General features: G+C 43.6%; 1 long non-coding RNA gene across 1 annotated transcript in view; it reads right to left on the bottom strand.

The window, feature by feature from the left end:
• The window catches only part of LOC104846064 (uncharacterized), a 137,587-nt gene that overhangs the window by 26,271 nt on the left and 84,056 nt on the right, over positions 1-27,260 (bottom strand). The window contains exons 8-10 of the long non-coding RNA XR_010319228.1: positions 9,053-9,363; positions 7,456-7,659; positions 4,055-4,281 (exon numbers count right to left, since the gene is read on the bottom strand). This is a non-coding gene — a long non-coding RNA (uncharacterized LOC104846064). The remainder of the gene's footprint in view (positions 1-4,054; positions 4,282-7,455; positions 7,660-9,052; positions 9,364-27,260) is intronic.

Raw genomic sequence — 27,260 nt, 5'->3', positions numbered from 1 at the left:
TAGACTCTAAGTCTTTATGTTCCAAGATACTAAGGTTTTACAAATGAGGAAACTTGGGTTTAGAGAGGTTCAGTAACTTGTCCAAGGTCAAGTGGCAAAGCTGGGATTACTCCAGAGGCAGCATGTTTTACTGCTATGCTTTTTTGACACTCAAACTATAAGAGGATAAGCATTCATGATTTCAGGCTTCTGAAATTATGATCTAATGACTTCTAGAATTTTTTCAACCAGATTTTCAGCTGTGCAATAGAATGTATTCATAATGAGGAAAATTGAGGGGGGGTTATTAAAAACTATAAAACATTAAATCTTTTATGAAAACAGAATGTTGTAGCCCTAACATTAATGTGGTCATACCAGAATAGGGCAGGTCCTCAACCTAATCATTTCTGAGTTATGAAAACAGCAGAGTAGACACAGAGACACATGGGGGGAAGACAGGTCCCAAGGATCACCGGCAGAAACCATAGACTAAGAGAGAGGCTCACAGATGGAATTCACATGGCTGAGGCTCTGATTTGGACTTTTAGCCTCCAGAACTGTGAGAAAATAAATTTCTGTTCTTTAAAGAAAATACCCTCTTGAGGTATTTGTGTTATGGCAGAACGAGGTAACTAAAATGCCAACACACCCAGATCTATAATTTTCTATCAGTGATGCTGTTAATGAGCTGGACAGTCAAGGCAAAACACCATCCCTTGAAGTTCACTACCTATACTCAGTCTTTCCACATCAGCATACCAAGTAGGCATTCTCACTGAGCAACGAGCAGAGCCCTGAGAAGGGTTGACCCAAGATTGTGAAGGCCTACTAACTGGGATGGTGCCTAGGGAGAGTATGACAAAACCAAATACCACCAAGTAAGGGTGATAAAGGGCACCAAGGCCAAAAAAAATGATAGGGAGGTTCAGATGACCCATTGTAGCCACCAGTGAGTTCTACCGGCTATATATACAGTGTCTAGGGGCAGTGTCGGGGACAGAGACCTGACATAGCTGATGGTAACTATTTCCATGCACTGAGTGGCAGTACTTGAGGCATTGTACATGTATTACCTCATTTAAGCCTCACAAAACCAAATGAGGCAAATACAGAAGGCTACTTGATATTGAGGAGCCGTGGTAGTGTGGTGGTTAAGCACTGGGCTGTTAAGTTCAGTGGTAGGAACCCACCAGCTGCTCTGTGGGAGGAAGATGTGCTAGTTTGCTTCCATAAAGATTTACAGTCTTGGAAACCCCAAAGGGCAGTTCAACTGTGTCCTTCAGGGTCGCTATGAGTCAGAATCAACTCGATGGGAATGGGTTGGATTTCTGGGTATTGAGAAAAAAAAAAACCACTTAAAATGAATCTATGGAAAATAGGCCCAAATTTCATAGAAATGTTGAAGAAGGAATTGGCTAAAACATCATCTTGAAAATTTTAAATTATAAATTTTTTTACATTTTTAATTAAATGTGGTATACAATTGCAACTATGCAACAATTCTTAGGCAGAATGAGAATGAAGCAGGTATTGGGAGAGTGAGGAAGCTGGCATAATTTTTTCCACAGAAACTCACACTACAGTACCAACAAATCCTTCATTTTAAGTCACATGTTCTCGGTGCCATCACTGAAAGGTTATTTTTGAAGAATTATTTGAAATTATTGAGTGTTTTAGCAATTTTCACAGGAGCCTCTTTTAATCAAAGCATTCTCTTTTTTCAAGCGCCTAGAGTATCCTCATCATCGTAGATTTTGTTCTTCTTCCTTTTTTTCTTTTAGTCTGTTCAGAGCTTTCGCCTGAGATCCCAGCGGTTCCCCAACACTATTTGCATCAGCTTCTTGAAACCCTACAAATTTAGCAAGATCTGTGATTTCACTTTACACCCAGGTTTGGATTGTGTTGCACGGTACTGTCTGGTGTTTACCACACTTCAATCAAGGCGAGCACCACCTCCTACAACGGAGATTTCTGTGCCTTCGCCACCTCCCCAGGCCAGCCAGCTCAGGCTGCTATGCTGGGCAATGCTTCGCACCCAGAGGCCCACCTCAAGCCCCTGCAACATCTCCCCTCTGCTTCTCAGCCTGAGGATTTCTCCAAACCATGACCTGCCACCCTGCCCATGCAGGCACATCCCAGCCGCCCCTCCTCTGAGTACAATTCTGAGGAAAAGTCTACACACTTCCCCTGAGGCCCCCATGGACCTGAGCCCCAACTGTCCAGGCTGGTATCCAGCTTCCCCTTTCTTGGCAGTCCCTCTTTCCCTGTTTCATTCTCCCCACTCCAGCCCCTCGGGGTCACCTTCCAAATAAACCATCTGTACCCAAGTCCTTGTTTCAGACTCTGGCTTCAAGATGACCCCAAGAAAGACCCCCACAAAGACATTTCCATGACAGGAGACAGGGCTGAGGTGCACACACTGTTGAGCGGGAAGGGGGTCTGGGTGGGGGCTGATTTTATAAGCAACCAATTCATTTGTGAATATTGTGCTTTTTATATCTTTTGCCTCTCTACACAATTGTCCTAACTCCGGGGAATTATATAAGCATTACTCAGATAGGAAACCCTGGTGGTGTAGTGGTTAAGTGCTACAGCTGCAAACCAAAGTGTCGGCAGTTCAAATACACCAGGCGCTCCTTGGAAACTCTATGGGGCAGGTCTACTCTGTCCTATAGGGTCACTATGAGTCGACCCTATACTGGACAACACTGGGTTTGGCTTGGTTTTTGGTTACTCAGATAAGGAGGACCCCCTGAACTATCATTTTCCTATTTTACAGCAAAAGATACAAGGCCATGAGAACTAAAGGGACCTGCAGGAGGTCCCACAGCTGGTAAATAGCAGAATTGGAAGCCTGAGGTCATGTCCAAGCTCTCTCACTCACTAGTTTTACAACCTTGAACAGCCTTCACCTCTCTGAGCCTGTTTCCTTCTGTAAACCATAAACGGGACCATCAGTCCATGGCTGTTGTGAGCGAGCATCCACCTTACTGACTGGGTGGTGTGCTCACTCCAGACATTAGTATTAATAATTTTTTCCATTTAAAACAGGTGTTTACTTCCATGATAACAGTCCATCCTCCCCAAATTTTGTGGATGAGAAAATAAAGAGGAAAATACTGTGTAAACTTTAAAGTCCAATCCACATTTAAGGAATTAATTTTATGGATCTGCAACCTTGGACCACTGACTTGACTTCTCTGGATTTTAGACTTGATATTCATAATGGAATGATCACTAGGATTGCTTTTAGGCATGATACTGAATTCGTAGATCTGTCAAGTATTGGCAGGAAAATCAACAAAAAAATCAGATAAACTATTAGGCCTGTGCCCATATAGGAGGGATGTTTATAGATACCATTTTTGTTCCCAGTTGCCATTGAGTCCACTCCAGCTCATGGTGACCCCATCTGTGTCAGAGTAGAATTGTGTTCCAAAGGGTTTTCAATGGCTGATTTTTCAGGTAGATCACCAAGTCTTTCTTCCCAGGTGACTCTGGGTAGACTCAAACCTCCAGCCTTTTGCTTAGCAGCCAAGTGTGTTAACCTTTTGCACCACTCATAATCCCTAAAATTTAGGCATTCACAAAGACCTTTACATACTTTTCATATTAAATATGTATAAACCCATTGCTGTCAAGTCAATTCCAACTCATAGCAACCCTTAGGACAGAGTAGAACTGCCCCATGGAGTTTCCAAGGAGTGCCTCGTGGATTCGAACGGCTGACCTTTTGGTTAGTAGCTGTAGCTCTTAACCGCTACACCACCAGAGTTTCCTAAATATATATATATGTGTGTAATAAAGTTAAATCCCTAAAAGGTAAATATATTGTTTCCATTTCACAGATGAGGAAATAGAGCTCTGAGAGGTGCTATGAATAGTAACAGCAACAATTGCCACTTTTCAGTGGTTAATATGAGCAAGGCGCTGTGTTAAGTACTTTACAGGCATAATTTCACTGCATCATCACAACAACCATTCATCAGTTGAGGAAACTGAGGCTCAGAGAAGTCCATGGTTCTCGAACCCAAGTCTACACTAACCCGGCAAAGCAAGGGGAAGTCCTTACCCTGGAGGTGCTGGTCCAGGCTGATGGTTTTCTGGAAAGCCAGAGCCGAGTTGTACTTGATGCGGCAGTGGCGGAGAGCAAGTATGTCGTCCTCCTTCAGTGGGACAAGCACATTGCTGCTCATATTGAAGGTGTTCCCGAAAGGGAGGATGCTGGTCCGGGTCTCTGGGAGTTCGAGGCTGTTTTTCAGCCAGGTCACATCGGATGCTTGTGGCTGGCCTGGATCGCTGAAGAGGACCTTACAGGGTGTAAGGGTAGGTGGTCCTTCCCGCAGTGAGAGATCCCTCACATGAGAGTGCACGGAGGCGCCCAAACCCCAGTGTGAACAATCCTCCTCAGTGTCTCTGCTGGGAATCCCCATTGCTTCCCCTTCCATAGGGTTTAAAAGTGATGTTCTAACTCCCTTGCAAAGCTGCTATCAGAGGCCAGACAATAAAACTACAGGGGGCCACCGCAATTTGTAAGGAGGCAGATTCCCACCAGCTCCTCAAGCCAACACCCATATCCACTTACTCTGCCCCAGGCTCTTCCCCATCTCATGGAGTTCTCACAACAACCCTAGAAAATGGGAGCTATTACTATTCCCACTTCACAGTTAAGAAACTGAGGCCTGGACAGGCTAGGTAACTTGTCTAGGGTCCACAGCTAATCAATGCTAGAGCCTGAGTTCTTAGCCAGGCAATTTGGTCCCAGGGTCTGTAGCTGTGATCACCACTCAGCCCTGCCCTTCGTTAACACCAGGTGGCACAGAGAAAAGGTTAGGAGCACAGGCTTTGGGGTCACACTCAACCTGAGTGTGCATGCTAACCCCTGTACTTATGAGCTAGAAAACTTAACTCCCTAAGCCTCAGTTCCTCTTCTGCAAAATGGGAATGATTCTGAATTCTCAGAGCTACCAGGCAAATTAAATGAAGAAACCGGTGTAGGGTATGTGGCACATAGTTACCACTCCATAAATGGTATCATATACTCAGAAATTATCTAAGCAATTGTTATTCACACATTTTTAATGTTAAGAGAGAAGGAAAAGGCTCAGAGAGGGTAAGTAACTCACACAAAGGCGTCTTAGCTAACAGAGCCAACGTTCCAGCCCAGGAGTCACAGCTCCAAGCCGAGACTCTTCCTGTTACATCACAGCTGCCTCTACTTCTCTGCAGTCGACCCTATAATAGTCAGGGATCTTTATTATTTTCCTGCTGTAGGGCCAGCTCTGTGCTAAGTACTATAAAGACTGCAAGCCACCACTGCAGAGCACCTACTACGTGCCAAGATGTTTCAGGCTTGAGTTAGTAAATGAATCCTCATCAGGTTCCCACAGGGCCTAAGAGTCATCATTCATAGCTGAGAAGCTGAGTTTGCCTGAGTCACACAGGTGGTCAGTGGCAACATTGGCACGTGAGACCGTGACTCCAAAGTTTGGGCCCCTGTAAACGTAAGGCCCAGTGCCACCCTGCACAGGTCTAACCACGGAGGAAAGGTACAAATGGGGTAGGATCCCAGGCAAGGGGCTCTCAGGAAGCCTCATAGTTTAAGTACCAAGAGTGAGGACAGAATGGTGTGGACAGATAAGACAGCTCAGGAAGGAATACGTTCCAGAAATGAGTATTTAAGATTGAGATTTGAAAAGAAACTCGAGATAACGGTCAAGTTTGTATTCATATGCAGGATGGAAGAGAAAACCACTAAAACACGATGATTTTGTAAACAGACTGGCCTGCATCCTTACCCCAGCTCTGCTGTTTGAGACCAGAGACCTTGGTACCTCTGCCACCTTTCCTGGAGGTCATAGGATCAGATAACACATGTGATGATGACAAGTACACAGGAAGCACTGCATAGGCGTTGGTCAAATCCCAACACCACCCACAGGTGGGAGGGTTTAAGGGGTGGGGGTGCCAGTGAGGGGGTTTACGGGCCAGGCCAGGACGTAGAACTGGAAAGGTTATGTTGACACCAAGCTGAAGGGGGCCTTGAGTGCCAGAGACAGAAGGTTGCCCTTCCCCCTGCAGATCATGGGGGGCTGCACAGGGGCGTGGTGTAATCAAAGCAATGCTGGGGGTAAGGGAGGCTGACCTTGCAGTGGTGGACTGCATACACTGAGGCAGATGAAGGAGAAAAATAAGACAGAGGGGAAAAAACTCTAAGTAGGTCAATAAAGAAATAATACAACTTGTTTCTGATCAGAAAAGACTAATTTGGAGTTTTTTACCCAGACCTGTATTTCTTGCTGGGTGAATGAATGTGTTTATTTCTGCTGGGCAAAAAAGAGGACACAGAGAAACTTGCAGACAAGTGGGATGGTTTCCACTTGAGAATTTACAAAGTAGGCAGATATGGCCAATTCCATCAGGAGGAATAAAATGCAGGATGGAAGCCCCTGTTGCAGAGCTGTGTCATTTTGCCAGCCCAGCATCCTGTCCCACCTTACTGTGGTAGGTCATGAGCTGTCATACAGGGACGCGGACGGGGTCAAGTACACTCACAATCCCTCTAGGGAACCGTCCTCCCCATTTCATGTCAATCCCATATTCTGTCTCACCCCGGCTCACCCAGGCCTGGTCAATCCTAATTACTGCCCGCCCCCACCCCACCAGTAACTGTCTCCCAAAGTGATCCAAGCTGAACCAAACGAGAGCGTCTCTTCTCTGGGTATCAACTGCCAGTGGACAGCTCCCCCTAGTGGACAAAGGCAAGAGAGACGAGCGATGAGAAGGGAAGGGAAGATAGGAGAGGAGGGGAAGAGGGGGGAGGACAAAGGAGGAGAAGGAGAGAAAGGCGGGGAGGGAGAGAGAGCAACCTGAAGGAGGAGGAAAAGGAGAAGGACACGGACAAGGAGAGAGAGACCAAACTGATAATCAGAGAGAGCCCTGAAGACACTGTGTGAGGACTTTTTATCTACATTCTTTCCCAGTTGAAGGAGTCAGGAATTCTGACCTCTCTTTAAAGTTGATTTTCAGAAAGTTTTCCAGCTGAAAAACTGGTTCTAGCTGAACCAGTCTTAAGTAATATGCTTTCTAGAAGAGATGTAGGTGCCAAGCAGTCCTTAATCTCTGGGGTTTTCTGAAGTCAAGTGTCAAAGAGGAGAAAAGAAGGGAAGTCCCTGGGGTGTGATGTGGGAGGGAGGAGTGGGTTGGGGTATGTGTGAGAGAGTTTCATCACCAGCCTCTCTTCCTTCACCTTCATTCCTTACTGCCCTGAGTCCCTGGCCCACTACTACCTAAGGCCCAGGCAGATGCTCCAATTTCTCCCACCTAAAACTCAGTGACATGCTGCCCAGAAGGGCTGGCCAAGAGGCTGCACCCCCCTTTCTCCAGTCTGGATGACTGAGCCCGCAGGGTGATGTTGGCAGAGACAGAGGGCTCATCGTGGGCCACCAAGCAGGCAAACACACTCACACTTACCTTGGTCTCTGCCAGCAACACGTGCTTCAGAGAGTACGTCCCATCTGGGTTTCTCGTAACCTGGGGAGACTCCACGGTCAGGATGACGTAACCATTCTCCGTTCAGGTGAGGTGCAGGGTAGAGGGGTAGAAGCGGTCCACTTGGCAGGTGAGATTCACTTGTTTGTGTGCATGGACTTCGTTCACAGAGGGCTTGGCAATGATCTTCACAGGGGATAGCCAGGCAGAGGGAGAGAGAAAAAGAGCTGTCAAAATTACCCCTGTACCCCCACCCTCGCCCGGTTTCCCATTCCCAGGGCCCAGTTGCAAGATCTGTCACTCTTTCTTCAGTTACCTTTACTTATATGAATGTGAGATGAATTTTTTTGGTCCGCTCAATATAGGCAAATGTGGCTAAATGCTGACTTTCATTAAATTTGGGTGGGGGTACATGGGTATCTGGTATATTATTTTCAGTACATTTGCAATATTTCATATCATGAAATATGATTTGAAGAATTACTAAAATACAATGCCCATGAGGACAAGGACTTCATCTTGTTTGTAGCAGTATCCCTAACACCTAGAACAGTGCCTGGCACACAGTGGATATTCATTATTTATTGGATGAATAATAAATCTACAATATCAAAAACCAATAGCTATTTTTACCAGTACTGTACAATTCAGTGACATGAATTGGTACATGTAGAAATTGTTGAATTGGCAAATGATTTGTGTTTTATACATACATATATATAAAATCACAATAATAATGAGTTAATTTTAGAAAAATCAATAGCAATAATATTAATAGAACAAATATGTTTGGAGTAAAAAGTTGGGGCCAAATAATAATCATAAAATGAAACACTTATGAACTACTTACTATGTGCCAAGCATTGTTCTAGGTACTCTGTAAGGCTGAAAAAACACAACTGCCGTTGAGTCATTCCTGACTCGTGGTGACCCCATGGGTTGCAGAGTAGAACTGCGCTCTGTAGGGTTTTCTTCACTGTAATCCTTACAGAAGAAGCACATCACAAGGTCTTTCTTCTACAGTATCATTGGATGGGTTCAAACCACTAATCTTTAGGTTGGTAGTCAAGCACAAACTGTTTGTGCAACCCGGAGACCTACTTTATAAAGAATCACTCATTTAATCCTCCATGGCAGCTATGAGGTAGGTTTTATTTTTATCCCCATTTTACAAAGAAACTGAGTAACAAAGAGGTTAAGTAAGTTGCCCAAGATCGCACAACTTGCAAAGTGGTGCAGCCAGGGTTGAAGCCCAGACGATTGGCCTCCCAAGTCTGTGCTCCTAACCACTGTACTATGGGATCAGCGATCCAAAAAACCCACTGCCATCAAGTTGATTCTGACTCATGGTGACACTGTAGGACAGAGGAGAACTGCCCCATAGGGTTTCCAAGGAGTGGCTGGTGGATTCAAATGGCCAACCTTTTGGTTAGCGGCCGAGCTCTTAAACACTGTGGCACCAGGGCTCCAGGGGGATCAGCAATGGCAGTGAGGAATTACAGGTTTCCCATTTGTGAAGCGGGGCTTTGGATGGAAAACTCTGAAAACCAGTGCTGCTAGGAGCCAGCTACCCGCTCACCTTGGAGCACTTTGGAGAGATTCGTGGTCTCTTGCAGGGGCTCTGCTAAGGTCCTATGGGTAGCTTCACAGGTGATCTTGGATGTGACATCTTGCTGGGTCATTGTCACCATGTCTGGCTGGTGATGGAGTAATGGCCTTTCTCCTCAGCTGCCAGGCACTGAGCTGAGGCTGGATGCTCCTCTCTGCCCTTCAAACAGGTGACATTATAGTCCCTGGAGCCAAAGGGGCCAACGGTGCAGTTGAAAGGCACTGAAACTCCTGGGGTCATCCTCTGAGCTGGGCTAGTCAGAGAAATGAAGGGCTGCCCACCTGTGAAAGATAGCAGAGGTGACAGTATCAGGAGTGAAATACAGTCAGCATCATGGTCTGCACAAGGCACCTGTGCTGTGGCAGGCCCTGCTGACCTACTGTGAGTCAGGCCTGGACCAAGCTTTGGGGAGCTGATAGACATCCAATAACAAGTAAAGAAACAAATGCATGTGTAATAACAGCTGGGCTCAATGCCTTCAAGAAAACCAAAAGGATGCAGAGAGAGAGAGAACACAGAGAAGAACATACTCTAGAAGGGGTGGTTGAGGAAGGATTCCTTGAGGAGGTGACATTGTCAGCTAAGATTTAAGAATGAATAGGAGTCAGTCAAGCGAAGAGGATGGAGAAGAGTACTCCACTCAAAGTGAACTGTAGCCAAGAAGTACCTCAGGCAGAAAGAGCTTGGTGGGCTTGAGAAACTGAGATGTCTCTAGGACTTCAGCATTGAGGGAAGAGAAGTCCAGATTGAGAAGACCCTTGTGGGGCATGATGACTGTCTTGAATTCTATTCTGAATGTGATGGGAAGTTGTCAGAGATTTTAAACAGAAAGGTAGCGTTATTTACAATTTTTAGAAGATAACCGGTTGCTCCAGGAGGAACGGAATGGAGGGAGGCAAGAATGGAAGCAGGGAGATCAGTAAGGAAGCTGGTGCAGCCCTCCAGGCAAGAGGTGATGGTGGCCTGGACTAGGGTGGTGAGAAGTGGAGGAATTTGAGATATTTTTGGAAGATACAGTCGACAGGACTTGGTGATACATTGGATATGGGGGGATAGGGGGTAGAATGAATTATAGATAAATGATTCCCAGGTTTTTCTCTTGAGCATGAGGGTTCATTTTGGTGCTATTTTCTAATAGGAAAGACTGGAGAAGGACCAAGTTGGGATGGGAAGGGTGTGGTGAGGAATCAAGATGACTGTTAGGAGTTGATTTCTCTCCCCTAAAAAAATTTTTTGAGATCCTAACTCCTGGTACCTGTGAACTTGGCCTTGTTTGGAAATAGAGTCTTTGAAGGTGTTACCAGCTAAGGTAACATGAGGTTACACTGGTGTAGGGTGGGTCCCAATCCAATCTGAGTGACTTCTTAAGAGGGGAAGAGATACTGAGAGACTGATACTAGGAGAAGACGTCCATGTGAAGAGGTATCTACAAGCCAGGGAATCAAGAAACTCCTGGGGCTACTAGAGACTGGAACAGACAAGGAAAGATCTTCCTCTACGGTCAACAGAGAGAGCATAGCCCTGCCAACACCCTGAACTCAGACTCCCAGCCTCCAGAATGGTGAGACAATAGATTTCTGTTCTTTAAAGCCACCCGCTTTGTGGTACTTTGTTACAGCGGCCCCAGGAAACTATTACAATGACTGTGAGTGTGAAGTCAAGAATCAAGCAAGCAAGGATGGTTGTCCCTCCTAATCAGGACCCTCCCATTAACACCCCATTGTGCATCCATTCTCTGCTTTCCCACCTCCAATGACAGGGAGCTCTCTTCCTCCAGGCAGTTTCACCCATTCTTATACAGCTAGAACTACTGCAAAGTACTTCCTGCTTCTAACTTAGGATCTGTCTCCTCGAGTTATCCCTTGAAAACTGCAGGACTAGACTGGTCTCCCCTCCAGGACAGCCCTGCAGAGGTCTGAGAGCAGGGACCCCTCTGGGTCTTTGCTGCATCCCGGAGCCCCTACTCTGCTTCAGGCCATGTGTTGGTTGCTGGAGACACAGAGATGAGTCAGACACGACTCTTGTCCTCAAAGAACATATGGTCAGGTGGGGGAGCCAGACATATAAACCAGCAATGACAACACAGGTAATGGTGGAATGGTATGGATTGAATTGTGTCCCCCAAAATTAAGTGTTATAAATCCTAACCCGTGTAACTGTGATGGGGCCCTGGTGGTGTAGTGGTTAAGGTCGAGCAATTTGAATCCACCAGCCGCTCCTTGGAAACAATATGGGCAGTTCTACTCTGTCCTATAGAGTTGCTATGAATTGGAATTGACTTGATGGCAATGGATTTGGTTTGGTTTTTTATACCCGTGGTTATAATTTCATTTAGAAATGGGTTTTCTTTGTTATGTTAATAAGGCAATATTAGTGTGGGGTTTGTCTTAAGCCAATCACTTTTTGAGATATAAAAACAGCAGATCAGGCACAGATCAGCCACATGAAAATGGCTGATGAAAAAGCTGAAAAAAGACAAGGACCTTCCTCCAGAGCCAACAGAGGGAGAAAGTCTTGCCCTAGAGCCAGCACCCTGAATTCGGACTTCTAGGTGCCTAACTATGAGAAAATAAATGTCTATAAAGGCCACCCATTTGTGGCCTTTCTGTTATAGCAGCACTAGGATACTAAGACAGTGACAGAAGGCAGCTGAGGAGGCCTTGGGAGCATGTCCTCTTACCATTCAGCTCTGGCACCTTCTGCATGGTGCTCTTCTCTGAGTAGACAATAATTGTACTCTCATCCCACCACGCACACCACCTGTGGTTTACCAAACACTTCCAGGTGTGTGTGCTCATTTTCATCAGCATCCCAACTGTGGGGCTGGTGTTATTGTCCCCACTTTCCAGAAGAGCAAACAGGTTCAGAGAGGTTTAATGGGTTGCTTAACGTCACACAGCCTTTCAGTAAAAGGAGAGATTTTAAGCAGTTCTGTCTGACTTTGGGTCTCAGATTCTTCCCTCAATGCCACAGTCTCCATCACTCCAGGATTTCTCTCTCACTCACTCTTTCTTTCACACCCTTACAACCTCTATGACCCAGACCTGTTAGTGACCCAGACCAGAGCTGACATCAGAGAAGCTGGGTGGTGAGTAAGGCTTATCTTTCACAGCAATCTTCCCCCAAGCCCCTCACCCTAGTGTCACCTTTTCCACCTCCTGACCCCCAAGCTCTGATGGGGGTCCACACAAGCTCCTTTCCCCACAAAATGCTCACAGAGAAGATGCAAACGGCAGCCTGGCAGATGGGAAAATGGCACCGTGCCAGCCCCGAGCCTCAGTAACACAAAGTGGCTGGGTGTGGTAATCAATGAGGGCCTCCCTACCTGTTCTGAGGGTATCTGTGAGCAGGACTCTCCTACAAACCCCAGCAGCAGGTGGGCAGGAGGGTGCCCTGGGCCCACCCAGGTATGGCAGGCATGGCAGGAGGCTCACGGTGTCCCTGGTCAGCACTGGCATCAGCTTCTGGGTGAGGCCCTATTGAGCTTGGCCTCCTGACAGTAAGGGGCGGGCCTTCCCCATCCTAGCAGCCCACCCACCCCAGGCCTGGAGCAGTGCTTTGAGTCACAATGAGAGAAGTGGATATTGTGGCCACGGTCACTTCTAAAGCCCAAACTCTCAGGCCTGAGGTCTCTCTGGAGCTCAAACAGGGGCCCTAGCAGGGGCATATTTGTTGAAATTGGATGTTGTCTATCCTGATGCCCCATGAGCCAGGGTGCAAAGACACTGGGCTCTGCCTCGGCTTTGAGCCACGGAGCTTGGTTCGGGTGTTGTGAGCCTTGGGGTCCCCTTTCTTGGGGGTTCCACCAGCCCAAGCCAATGTGTCTGGGTGCCTGTTCTGTCCCAGGCCCAGGGATGGCTTCTGGGAATACAAAAACATGTCAGACATGGCCCTTGAAGTTTTGGTGAAGTGATGACCCCAGGCGTATACAACCAAATGCCAAGAAGACAGAGCACAGACTCAGGACTCAGTCCCTGCCCTACAGGTGACTAGGCTCCCACAGTGTCAGATCCAGCTTTTCTAGTTCCCCTGGAATTGTCCACTGGATCCGAGTTGGGTGAAAGTGAATTTTAAACACAGCTACCCATTTCCCTGGCTTCCCTGTTAAAAGAGCCCTTTCCCCCTACCCCTTGCTCTACTTATTTGGCTTCCTAATAATGGTTAGCCCTGATATTATATCTGTTTCTGTCTTTTCCCCCATAAAAAAATAATTTGCAGTGAGGGCCATTGTCTTTTGTTCAGTGCTATAACCAGTACCCAGAACAGAGCTGGGAACACAATCGTTCTTCAATAATAAGGAATGAACCATTGGGGCCAGATATGCTCTCAGGTTTGAGTAAGAAGTAACTAAACCTGAATTCCCCCACATGTCTGTCAGTTTGTTGTATTGTGGGGACTTGCATGTTGCTGTGATGCTGGAAACTATGCCACTGGTATTCAAATACCAGCAGGGTCATCCATGGTAGACAAGTTAGAGCTGAGCTTCCAGACTAAGACAGACTAGGAAGAAGGACCCAGCAGTCTACTTCTGAAAAGAATTAGCCAGCGAAACCCTTATGAATAGCAGTGGAACATTGTCTGATATAGTGCCAGAAGATGAGCTTCTGAGGTTGGAAGGCACTCAAAAGACGACTGGGGAAGAGCTGCCTCCTCAAAGTAGAGTCGACCTTAATAACGCGGAAGGAGTCAAGCTTTTGGGACCTTCATCTGCTGATGTAGCACAACACATAATGAGAAGAAACAGCTGCAAACATCCATTAATAATCAGAACATGAAATGTATGAACTATGAATCTAGGAAAATTGGAAGTCATCAAAAATGAAATGGAACACATAAACATTGATATCCTAGGTATTTGCGAGCTGAAATGGACTGATACTGGCCATTTTGAACTGGACAATCATATAGTCTACTACACCAGGAACAACAACTTGAAGAGGAATGGTATTGCATTCATCATCAAAAAGAACATTTCAAGATCTATCCTAAAGTACATCGATTGCTTATATGCAAGTTCAAGCTGAAGCTGAAGAAAATTAGAACAAGTCCACAGGTGCCAAAGTACAACCTTGAAGGTATCCCACCTGAATTTAGAGGCCAACTCAAGAATAGATTTGACACATTGAACATTAATGACTGAATAGCAGATGAGTTGTGGAATGACATCAAGGACATCATACATGAAGAAAGTAAAAGGTCATTAAAAAGACAGGAAAGAAAGAAAACACCAAAATGGACATCAGAAGAGACTCTGAAACTTGCTCTTGAATGTCAAGTAGCTAAAACAAAAGGAAGAAATGATGAAGTAAGAGCTGAACAAATTTCAAAGGGCAGCCCCAGAAGACAAACTAAAGTATTATAATGAAATGTGCAAAGACCTGAAATTAGAAAACCAAAAGGGAAGAACACACTCGGCATTTCTCAAGCTGCAAGAACTAGAGAAAAAATTCAATCCTCAAGTTGCAATATTGAAGGAGTCTATGGGGAAACTATTAAATAATGCAGGGAGCATCAAAAGAAGATGGTGGGAATACACAGAGTCACTGTACCAAAAAGAATTGTTCAAAGCTCAATCATTTCAGGAGGTAGCATATGATCAGAAACCAATGGTACTGAAGGAAGAAGTCCAAACGGCACTGAAGGCATTAGGGAAAAACAAGGCTCCAGGAACTGACAGAATACCAATCGAGATGTTTCAACAAACAGACGCATGGCTGGAAGTGCTCATTCGTCTATGGCAAGAAATTTGGAAGACAGCTGCCTGGCCAACCAACTGGAAGAGATCCATATTTATGCCTATTCCAAAGAAAGATGATGCCACCAAATGTGGAAATTATCGAACAATATCATTAATATCACATACAAGTAAAATGTTGCTAAAGATCATTCAAAAGCAGTTGCAGCAGTACATTGACAGGGAACCACCAGAAATTCAAGCTGGATTTAGAAGAGGATGTGGAACTAGGAATATCATTGCTGATGTCAGATGGATCCTGTCTGAAAGCAGAGAATACCAGAATGATGTTTACCTGTGTTTTATTGACTATGCAAAGGCATTTGACTGTGTGGATCATAACAAATTATGGATAACATTGCGAAGAATGGGTATTTCAGAACACTTAATTGTGCTCCTGAGGAAATTGTACATAGATCAAGAGGTAGTCGTTCTAACAGAACAAGTGGATACCACGTGGTTTCAAGTCAGGAAAGGTGTGCATCAGGGTTGTATCCTTTACCAATACTTATTCAGTCTATAAGCTGGACTATACGAAGAAGAACAGGGCATCGGGATTGGAGGAAGACTCATTAACAACCCGTGTTATGCAGATGTCACAACCTTGCTTGCTGAAAGTGAAGAGAGCTTGAAGCACTTACTGATGAAGATCAAAGACGACATCCTTCAGTATGGATTACTCCTCAACTTAAAGAAAATAAAAATCCTCACTACTGAACAAATAAGCAACATCATGTTAAACTGAGAAAAGATTAAAAGTGTCAAAGATTTCATTTTACTTCGATTTACTATCAACACCCATGGAAGCAGCCATCAAGAAATCAAAAGACACATTGTATTGGGCAAATCTGCTGCAAAAGACCTCTATAAAATGTTAAAAAGTAAAAATGTCACCTTGAAGACTAAGGTGACCCTGATCCAAGCCTTGGTGTTTTCAACCACCTCGTATGATTGTGAAAGCTGGACAATGAATAAGGAAGACCAAAGAAGAATTGATGCCTTTGAATTGTGGTGTTAACAAAGAATATTAAATATACCGTGGACTGCCAAAAGAATGAACAAATCTGTCTTGGAAGAAGTACAACCAGAATGCTTCTTAGAAGCAAGGATGGCAATATTACATCTTACATACTTTGGACATGTTATCCGGAGGGATAAGTCCCTAGAGAAGGACATCATGCTTGGTAGAGGGTCAGAGAAAAAGAGAAAGACCTTCAATGAGGTGGATTGACACAGTGGCTGCAACAATGGGCTCAAGCATAACAAAGATTGTGAGGATGGCGCAGGACCGGATGGTGTTTCACTCTGTTGTACATAGGGACACTATGAGTCAGAACCAGCTCGGTGGCATCTAACAACAACAAAGTGAAATTTATTCCTACCGCAACAAAAAATTGTGTTTAACAACAACAACAAAAATTTACACCGTTTCAGTTTTTAAATTTCAATTAATTAAAACTTAAATTCCTCATTTGCAGTAGCTACATTTCAAGTGCTCAGTAGCCATGTGTGGCTCCTGGCTACTGCGTTGGACAGCACAGCCAGGGTGAAACATTTCTTCCAAGAAAGCTTTTCCCACTCTGGCCTCCTCCCTAAGTTTAAGTACTTTTCTTGCACAGCATTTATTGCAGCTATAATTGAATCTTTAATATAATTAACTGCATAATGACTCTCTTTCTTATTAGGCTGTAAGCTCCTCAGGGACCATGTCTTTGTTACTCGCTACTGGTTAAAGTATAGTAAAGCAGTTGCTGTTGAGCCGACTCTGACTTATGGCAACCCCATGTGTGACAGAGTAGAACCATGCTCCATAGGCTGATTTTTTTGGAAGTATGCAGTTCTACTCCGTCCTGTAGGGTCGCTATGAGTCGGAATCGACTTGACAGCACTGGGTTTATTAGCAGATATTTCCTCTGAGTTGACTAGAATTTCCAACCTTTCAGTAGCAGCCAAGCACATTAACCATCTGCACCAGCCAGGGCCTCCTGAGACATAGTAGGTGCTGAGTCAATGTTTGTTAGATAGATGGATGGATAGATAGATGGATGGATGGACAAATAAATGGATGAATGGATAAACTCATAGAGGGGTAGTAAAGTGCTATGGGGGTAATGAAAAGAAGGAAACACTAGCCATGAGAAAGCAGAGAAGGCTGAGTTTGCCTTCAAGGGCCCCTGCACTTGGCTTTCAGCTTCAGCCCCACCATCTGCATGAAAAGAGACTGGCGACACCAAAACTGGGCTTCAGGCAGTGGGGAGCTGTGGGGAGTCTGTTTGTAAGGCTCAAGGAGAAGTGGAGAGACTGGAGCCATTGCGGGGAGGGGTCAGAGGAGTGCCAAGGAAACCACAGGTTCACCAGGGGTGGGCCACCTGTACACTGGGTGAGCTCAGTTTCCACTGAGTGGAGCCAAGCCAACTTCTTCCTGATTCCAGCAACAGCAGGAACTGAATCTTACAATTGGTTAGCACAACCTCTTATGGGGCCCCAGCTCATCATGAGTAAGGGCCCAAACCCTGCCTTAATGGGCTGAGGGGTGGGAGAGGGGCAGAGAATCCCTAGCTTCTCAGAGTCTGTGTTATATGAGACATAATGATCTCTAACATCCAACCCCTGGCTGCAAGGACCCATGGCTCTTTCATCTTTGCCCATCTTTCTAAGCTGGGGCTTAGACTCAGCTTAGCCCAGCCACTCCTGCAAATCTGCTGCTCCTCCAAACAGAGGTTGTCTTCCCCAAGATGGTGCTCCACCTTCTTGATGAAAGGGACCATCTCTTGTCCACTTGCTCCAAGTCCAGTCCTCAGTACCTGGCACAGGACCTGATGCAGTATAGTCTTATAACAACACATGTTCATTAAACTCATTTATTCCATTGTCAGTTCATTCATTCATACAACTCTTCATAGAGCACCAATTATGTGCCAGGCACCATTGAAGGCACCAAAGTTATAGCAGTGAGCAAAACAGTCTCTACCTTCAGGGAGGCTACATTCTAAAGGAGAGGCAGAAAATGAATGAATAACTATGTGATATGATTTCAGGTACTCTTAACCAGTATGAAGAAAAATCAAGAAGACAAAGGATAGAGAGTGATGGATTATATTTTGGAGAGGGGTATGGGGAGGCCTCTCTGGGGAGAAGACATGTGAGCTGAGATCTGAGTGAAGGAGGGAGGGAGCCGTGGGGAGAACTGGGGGAAGTGTGTTCCAGAGAGAGGAATGCAACATGAAAGACAGGTGTGAGCTGGACATATCTGTGCAACAGCAAGGCCACTGGAGCAGAGTAGGGGGAGGGAGAACAAGTAGGTACTGATTGGCTTAAAGTCAGGAAAGGTATGCGTCAGGGTTGTATCCTTTCACCATACCTATTCAATTTGTATGCTGAGCAAATAATCCAAGAAGCTGGACTATATGAAGAATGGGGCATAAGGATTGGAGAAAGACTCATTAACAACCTGTGTTATGCAGATGGTACAACCTTGCTTGCTGAAAGTGAAGAGGACTTGAAACACTTACTAATGAAGACCAAAGACCACAGCCTTCAGTTTGGATTACACCTTAATATAAAGAAAACAAAAATCCTCACGACTGGACCAATAAGCAATGTTATAATAAATGTGAAAAAGATTGAAATTGTCGAGGATTCTATTTTACTTGGATCCAAAATCAACACCCAGGGAAGCAGCAGTCAAGAAATCAAAAGACGCATTGCATTGAGCAAATCTGCTGCAAAAGACCTCTTTAAAGTGTTGAGGTCACCTTGAGGACTAAGGTGCGCCTGACTCAAGCCATGGTGTTTTCAGTCACCTCCTATGTGAAAGCTGGATAATAAATAAAGACCAAAGAAGAATTGACTCCTTTGAATTGTGGTGTTGGAGAAGAATATTGAATATACCATGGACTGCCAAAAGAATAAACAAATCTGTCTTAGAAGAAGTGCAACCAGAATGCTCCTTAGAAGCAAGGATGGCGAGATACTTTGGACGTGTTGTCAGGAGGGATCAGTCCCTGGAGAAGGACATCATGGTTGGCAAAGTACAGGGTCAGCAGAAAAGAGGTAGACCCTCAACGAGGTGGATTGACACGGTGGCTGCAAAATGGGCTCAAGTATAACAACGATTGTGAGGATGGCTCAGAACTGGGCAGTCTTCCATTCTGTGGTACATAGAATTGCTATGAATCAGAACCAACTTGACAGCACCTAAGAACAACGACAACAACTTCCTGGCCAACCAACTGGAAGAGATCCATATTTTGTGCCCATTCCAAAGAAAGGTGATCCAACAGGACGCATAAATTATTGAACAATTTTCTTGATATCACACACAAGTAAAATTTTCCTGAAGATAATTCAAAAACGATTGCAACAGTACATCGACAGTGAACTGCCAGAAGTTCAGGCTGGATTCAGAAGAGGACTTGGAACAAGGGATACGATTGCTGATGTCAGATGGACCTTGAAAGAAGAATACCAGAAAGATGTTTACCTGTGTTTTATTTGACTATACAAAGGCATTTGACTGTGAATCATAATAAATTATGGATAACATTGCAAAGAATGGGAATTCCAGAACAGTTAATTGTGCTCAGGAGGAATTTGTACATAGACCAAGAGGCAGTTGTTCTAATAGAACAAGGGGATACTGCATGGTTTAGTCAGGAAAGGTGTGTGTTAGGATTATATCCTTCCACCATACCTATTTAATCTGTACGCCAGGCAAATAACCCAAAAAACTGGACTATATGAAGAAGAATGTGGCATCAGGATTAGCAGAAGATGCATTAACAACTTGCGATATGCAGATGACACAACCTTGCTTGCTGGAAGTAGCAGCAGTCATGAAATCAGACAAGGTACTGTATTGGGCAAATCTGCTGCAGAAGTCCTCTTTAACTGTTAAAAGCAAAAATCTCACCTTGAGAACTAAGGTGTGCCTGACCCAAGCCATGGTATTTTTAATCCCTCGTATGCATGCAAAATCTGGACAATGAATAAGGAAGATCGAAGAAGAATTGATGCATTGGAATTACAGTGTTGGTGAAGAATATTGAATATACCACGGACTGCCAAAAGAATGTCCAAATCTGTCTTGGAAGAAGTACAGTCAGATGCTTCTTAAAAGTGAGGATGGCCAGACTTCTCCTCACGTACTTTAGACATGTTATCAGGAGGGACCAGGCCCTGGAGAAGGACATCATGCTTGGTAAAGTAGAGGGTCAGGGAAAAAGAGGAAAGCCCTCACCAAGATGGATTGACACAATGGCTCAACAATGGGATCAAGCATAGCAATGATTGTGAGGATGAGGCAGGACCAGGCAGTGTTTCATTCTGTTATATATAAAGTCTCTATAAGTTGTAACCAACTCTATGGAACCCAACAACAACAAGATACTGTCTTTGGTCCTTTTAAATTTAGGAACTACTCCATTTGGACTTCACAAATTGACTCCTCATGAGATTATTACTGGACGACCCATGGCCCTTCCCTATTGGGCAACTTGTCCTGATTCAAATTTGATTCAATCTGGTTTGTTTCAGTATTGTAAATCTTCAATTCAATATTCTAAGCCTTTGATAATCAAAAGCAAGAAATGTCTAAATTACATAATATTCAACCCAGAGATTATGTTTACTGGAAAAGATACCAATTAAAGTTTTCTCAAACCTTGATGGAAAGAACCTTACCTGATAAAAAAAAATGAATAAATTATTTATTTATTTTTTTATACTACTCACTAATTCATAAGCCACTGAACTACAAGGGGTTAAGGCTTGAATTCATTTATCCCAGCTGAAGAAAGCCTCGACTCCCGAATGAACTGTTGAGCCTCATGAAAGATTAAAATTAAAATTCAAACATCACCCAAAAAAAGTAGATGACAGCTGGGTAGACTGCTTTCCTGAGATATCTGGACCAGACCTGAAACTGCCTATGCTGTCTGCAGTAAAATGTGGACTGTTTGCCTTTTTCTTTCATTTTTGGTATCTTAGTATTGTTAGCTGTTATGCATGATTGCAGAATTATATCCTGGTGGTATAGTTTTGGTGACTATCTTATGCCAATTTTTACCTTTGAAATAAATTGTTTAAATGAGGGTTTAACTCTTTTTCAATTTTTCTTATTCATCGGGATCATAAATTTTAGTTGTAGGTATTTTGATGATTTCCATGACCTAACTCTTCTGTAGTGCCACCTTCTGACAATTATAGTCATTTTTGCTTAATTTGAATTTATAACTTGCCATTGCTTTTGAAATAGCTTTTCGTTTTATAAACTCAAACTTTTAGTATATTAAAAAAAAATTAGCTGTAGAGAAACTAGGAATTTGTATTCTGATTAATCCTTTTTATTACATTGGACTCCAACTGTGGGGTATTATTTCATGTTTTAATATATTCTTTCCGTGAGAACCCATATAATGCCACTTTAAGAGAACAGTCACATTTCTTATGACCTGCCTGGGATTGGAATCCTTATTAGTTCTTTTGTTTTAAATTCTAATTGCATTTTTTATAATTGTTAGCATCATTTATATGTTATTAACCCCTTTTTTTTTTATTAATGCCAGTCACAGATTAATTTAGGAAGACAATGATTATTGAAGTAGCATTGTACCTTTTTATCATTAGCTTTCTAATTATATTTGTCCTTTATTGGTTAGTAGCTTTGTTATCCTCCTTTATGCTTTCATTGCTGAAGTTTGTTTTGTCATCACTATTATTTGTATGCTAGCAGCCCTTGTTTATTTCTTTTGGGCTGTGTTCCTCCACTATGAAGCCCTTCTTAAACTTCTGCCGGTACTGCTGCTCATCACAGCTCCAGTTAATTCTTGGCATGAGTATACCTTCATTAAGTTCACACATGGATTAACAACTCAGAGGAGGTAGAACAGGCTACTTGGCTCTATATACCTCCACCCTCAGATTCCCCTTTTCTAGATATTTTCAGCTAGCTACCCTCAGGTCATGGATTGAGTCTATATTGTTAAGCAAATTAATAATACCCATTGTCACCATAATAATCATAGGGGCTATTAAGTGTTGTATGAGACTTTTGACAAATGCTGTTACCCAAAAGGCTCACTAAATGCCTATGAAAAGAATAATGTACATTGACAGTACTTATATTTCAGACTGACTCGAGCCCACTCCTTGAGTAAGCCATTAGATGTCAAGTTATTCCTCTAATGTGGTCTGCTCTGCACTAACCCTCAAGTAATAAAACCACAGAAACAAGAGGCTAAAGCTATGACATGGTAAAGATGTCAAATAGTGCCCAGTTACCTTTTCGCAATGTTCTGCTGCTATTCATAGTTTAAGTTCATTTTTTGTGGCTCCACAGTTGACACCCATGGAAGCAGCAGTCAGGAGATCAAATGACTTATTGCATTTGGGCAGGTTGGCTGCAAAGGACATTTTTAAGATGTTGAAAAGCAGAGAAGTCAAGTTGAGGACTTCGGTGCACTTGACCCAAGCCATGGTATTTTCAACTGACCCATACGCATGTGAAAGTTGCACAATGAATAAGGAAGATAGAGAAAGAATTGACACATTTCTATTAGGGTGTTGGTGAAGAATATTGAGTATACTATGGACTACCAGGAGAACAAACAAACCTGTCTTGGAAGTACAGCCAGAATGCTCCTTAGGAGGAAGGATAGCACAGGATTGGGCAGGGTTTTGTTCTGTTGTGCATTGAGTCCTTATGAGTCAGAACTGACTTGACAGCACCTAACAACATTTTGACATACATAGTATCTGAGGCCTTAAACAGCAATTCAGAATAAAACATATACTCAAAGTCCATGCAGAAGAAAGCCTTATTTCAGAATAGTCAGTGAACTGATCAAAGAATTTCTTTTAAAATCATTCATCAAAAGGAGAGAATGTGAAAGAGAATTTAAAAATTTGAGGTACCTGAGAAGATCTGAAGTGGCCAACTTGAGGTTTGAGTGCTACTCCTCTGTGGCTAGTTCTGTTTCCACCCTAGCAACAGCCATTTTCTGTGCAGACGTAATCATGAAACTAAGAAATGTCTGGCAATGATGATGTAACTACACTGAGAGAAATGTCCAGTAATGATTATGTAATTACCCTATGATTCCCCTCCCCTGTCACATACCCTTATAGTCACCACATTGTAACCAATCTAAGAAAGACATGTATATCCTTTTAAGTCTTGCCTTATGAGTTCCCACCACAGGAAGTCCCACCTCAGAATGATCTACTACCAATCAAGTAATGTCTTCTGATGACAAAGCCTGTTATTAACAATCAACTAGTGTCATTCAATGATTTAAGTTCATAAATGCCAGTCAAGTATAGTACTTCATGTCCTTTGTTTCCCCCTTACAAAACCTGGTGGCACAGTGATTAAGAGCGCAGCTGCTAACCAAAAGATCGCCAGTTCGAATCCACCAGCTGCTCCTTGGAAACCCAGTGGGGCGGTTCTACTCTGTGCTGTAGGGTTGCTGTGAGTCCGAATCTACTCGACAGCAACAGGTTTATAAAATATCACTGCTGAGTTACTACATGAATTACTGGGTTCATTCAGTGTCAGCATGTGGATGGCTTCTAAAGACATTGCGTAGGATGAGACCACCTCGGGCAGGCAAGGGTAAAGGTAGAGAGGAAAGGCAGGGAGGTTGGAAAGGAGGGAGGTAGGAGAGAGGACTCCAGAGCTGAGGCTCTGACCTGGCTCTGCCATCAGTTTGCAGGGTGACCGTGGGCCGTTGCTCTGGTCCTCAGATTCCATGACCAGACAAGGAGGGGTTTGGGCTGAGTTATCTCTAAGGAATGTTCTTGCTGGAATATTCAGGAGTCTGATTCAATTCCCTGCACTCTGCCAGCCAGGCCGCTTCACAGTGTGGGACTCACACTGGACTTACTGCTCTGCTGTCACTGTCTTAAAACTCTTAATGATTTTTTTTTTTTTTGTAATTTAGCTGAAGGTTTACAGAGCAAATTAGTTTCTCATTAAACAATTAATACACACATTGTTTTGTGATATTGGTTGCCAACCCCACAACATGTCAACACTCTCCCCTTCTTGACCTTTGGTTTCCCATTACCAACTTTCCTGTCCCCTCCTGCTCTCTCATCTTTGTCCCTGGGCAGTGTGCCCATTTAGTCTTGTTTTGTTTTAAGGGCCCATCTAGTCTTTGGCTGAAGGGTGAACTCAAGGTGTGACTTCAGTACTGAGTTAAAAGTGTCCATACTCTCAGGGTTTCTCCAGTCTCTGTCAGACCAGTAAGTCTGGTCTTTGTGTGTGTGTGTGTGTGTGTGTGTTAGAATTTTGTCCTACATTAGTCCTTTGAACTAACCTTTTCCTTGTGTCTTTGCTTTTCTTCATTCTCTGTTGCTCCAGACGGGGTGAGACCCGTGGAGTATCTTAGATGGCCACTCACAAGCTTTTAAGATCCCAGATGCTACTCTCTAAAGTAGGATCTAGAACATTTTCTTTATAAATTATGTTATGCCAATTAAGCTAGATGTTCCCCAAGACCTCAAGATCTCAGTAATTACTGCCCTCAGCCCAGTAATTCGGTCCCTCAGAGAGTTGGCATGTGTCTGTGGAGCTTCCATGACCTTGCCTTGGCCAAGTTGTGCTGGATTCCCCAGTACTGTGTACTGTCTTACCCTTCACCAAAGTTATTACTTACCTATTGTCTATTTAGCATTTTTCCCTCCTCATCACTCCCCTCCCTCACAACCATCAAAGATTGTTTCTTTTTGTGTATAAAACTTTTCAAGAACTTTTATTGTAGTGGTCTCATAAAATGCTTGTCTTTTTGTGATTGACTTATTTCACTCAGCATAATGCCCTCCAGATTCATCCATGTTGTGAGATGTTTCAAAGATTCATCATTGTTCTTTATCATTGCATAATATTCCATTGTGTGTATGTACCACAGTTTGTTTATCCATTCATCTGTTGATGGACACTTAGGTTGTTTTCATCTTTTTGCTGTTGTGAATAATGCTGCAATGAACATAGGTGTGCATGTCTATTCTTGTGACAGCTCTTATTTCTCTAGGATATATTCTTAGGAGTGGGATTCCTGGATGATGTGATATTTCTATTTCTAGCCTTTTAAGGAAATGCCATATCATTTTCCAAAATGGATGTACCATTTTATGTTCCCACCAGCAGTCCATAGGAGTTCCAATCTCCCCACAGCCTCTCCAACATTTGTTATTTTCTGTTTTTTTGATTCTTGCCAGTAATGTCGAAGTGAGATGACATCTCATTGCAGTTTTGATCTACATTTCTGTAAGGGCTAGTGATTGTGAGCATTTCCTCATGTGTCTGTTAGCCGCCTGAATGTCTTCTTTGGTGAAGCGTCTGTTCATATCTTTTACCCATTTTTAAACTGGATTACTTGACTTTTTATTGTGGAGGTGTTGGATTTTCCTGTAGATTTTAGGGATTAGACTTTGTCAGATTTGTCACAGCCAAATTTTTTTTCCCAGTCTGCAAGTTCTCTTTTTACTCTTTTGATGAACATAAGTGTTTAATTTTTGGAAGATCCCAGTTATCTAGCTTACCTTCTGGTGTTTCTGTTTTGTTAGTTATGGTTTGTATACTGTTTATGCTGTGTAGTGGGGCTTCTAGTGTTGATCGTATTTTTTCTCCTATGATCTTTACAGTTTTTGGTTTTGTATTTAGGTCTTGGATCCATTTTGAATTAATTTTTGTGTGTGGTGTGAGGTATGGGTCCTGTTTCTTTCTTTTTTTTTTTTTTTGCAGATGGACATCCAATTTTACCAGCACCATTTGTTAAAAAGACTATCTTGGAGATGGGGCCAAGACGGCAGAATAGACAGATGCTTCTGGCAAGCCCTCTTACAACAATGACCCAAAAAATCAAGTGAAACGAGTATATTTATGACAAGCTAGAAGCCCTGAACATCAAAGACAAAGTTAGAAAATGAACCAAACTGCAGGGAGAGGAAGAGACGGTTCAGAAGCAAAGAGAAGTTACCAGACCTGAATCACCAAGAGCCCTCAGGCACCATTCCTGGGAGTGGTGGCCTGGTAGTAGCATTTGCCCACAATTTCCTCAGGGAGAAGCAGCCAGTCACACAGCCTACTCACACTTCCGAACCAGAGAAGAATGGCGCTTTCGGCAAAAGCTAAATACTTGCATATATTTTACCGCACCCCCACCCACAAGCCAGCTTCACTGGCTGTGATTTCTCTGGGCCTGACATAAGCCCTGTTGAGTGCCTAGAGCCATCCTCCCAGCCTTGGAGAAGGAATAAATTCGCAGCTGGGGAAAAAGATAATTTGTCAGCTCCACTAAACAGGGGAGCTGAGGAGAGAAGAGGCTCCTGTCCAGGCATTAATGGTCCCTGGACGTTGAATACCTTTCCCCCTTGCATGAACCAGTGTGGGCCTATTTCAGGAGAATAGGCCCTTGTTGGCAGACTATACCTGTTTCAGCTGTGTGCTGGAGAGGTGGGCGTTTGATGTTTGACACCGCTTTGCCTATTAAACAGGGTCCTCACCTACCCACATCAGGGGCATAAGAACTGGTGGCTCCACTCAGGTTACCCAGCCACCCGAAACAGGGATCCAAGGATAACTGGAACCTCCCAGTCCTTACAACCAAAAACATTGGGTTCCCATGGTCCATCTGCAGAACCCACCCATCTGTATGCTGTAGAGAAGAGGGATGAGCTTCCCTCAGAGACACTTGGGGGATGATTCTCAGACCCCTGCCTTTTTCAGAGTGTGACCCCCTGCTGCAATCAGATACTGGTACCTACACAAATCACCCCTGCCCCTCTAAGACTGTAGGACAGAGCCTGTACCACATACTTGATGAGCAGCTACCTGGACACCTGAGCTGAATTCATACAAGAAAAGTGAATGGACTCCTAGACTGATATACCTAATAACAGCTGGTGACAGGACATCAGAGCTTCAAAGGTGAAAATAATCAAGCTACTCACTCAAGCAACCCATTTGGGCATATCAAAACAAAACAAACCAAGAAGCTATGATACAGTAAGCAAACATAAAATAAACTAAGACAATAGCATAAGATAGCTCAGAGACAACAGTCAAAATCAAATCACATAAAGAAACAGACCATGATTGCTTCAAGAAGCTCTCAGAGCAAAGAATCAAGGGATCTTCTAGATGAAAGTCCTTTCCTGGAATTACTGGATGCAGAATACAAAAGATTAATATACAGAATCCTTCAAGATCAAGAAGAAAATCAGGCAATATGCAGAACAATTCAAGGAACACACAGATAAAGCAGTTGAAGAAATTAAAAAGGTTATTCAGGAACATAATGAAAAATTTATTAAGCTGGAAAAATCCATAGACAGACAGCAATTAGAAATTCAGAAGATTAACAATAGAATTGCAGAATGAGACAAGTCAATAGAAAGTCAGAGGAGCAGAATTGAGCAAGTGGAAGACAGAACTGCTGA

This window comes from Loxodonta africana, chromosome 24, assembly GCF_030014295.1.
Source record: "Loxodonta africana isolate mLoxAfr1 chromosome 24, mLoxAfr1.hap2, whole genome shotgun sequence".
Lineage (NCBI taxonomy): Eukaryota > Metazoa > Chordata > Mammalia > Proboscidea > Elephantidae > Loxodonta > Loxodonta africana.
This window is presented reverse-complemented; position numbering and strand designations above follow the sequence as displayed.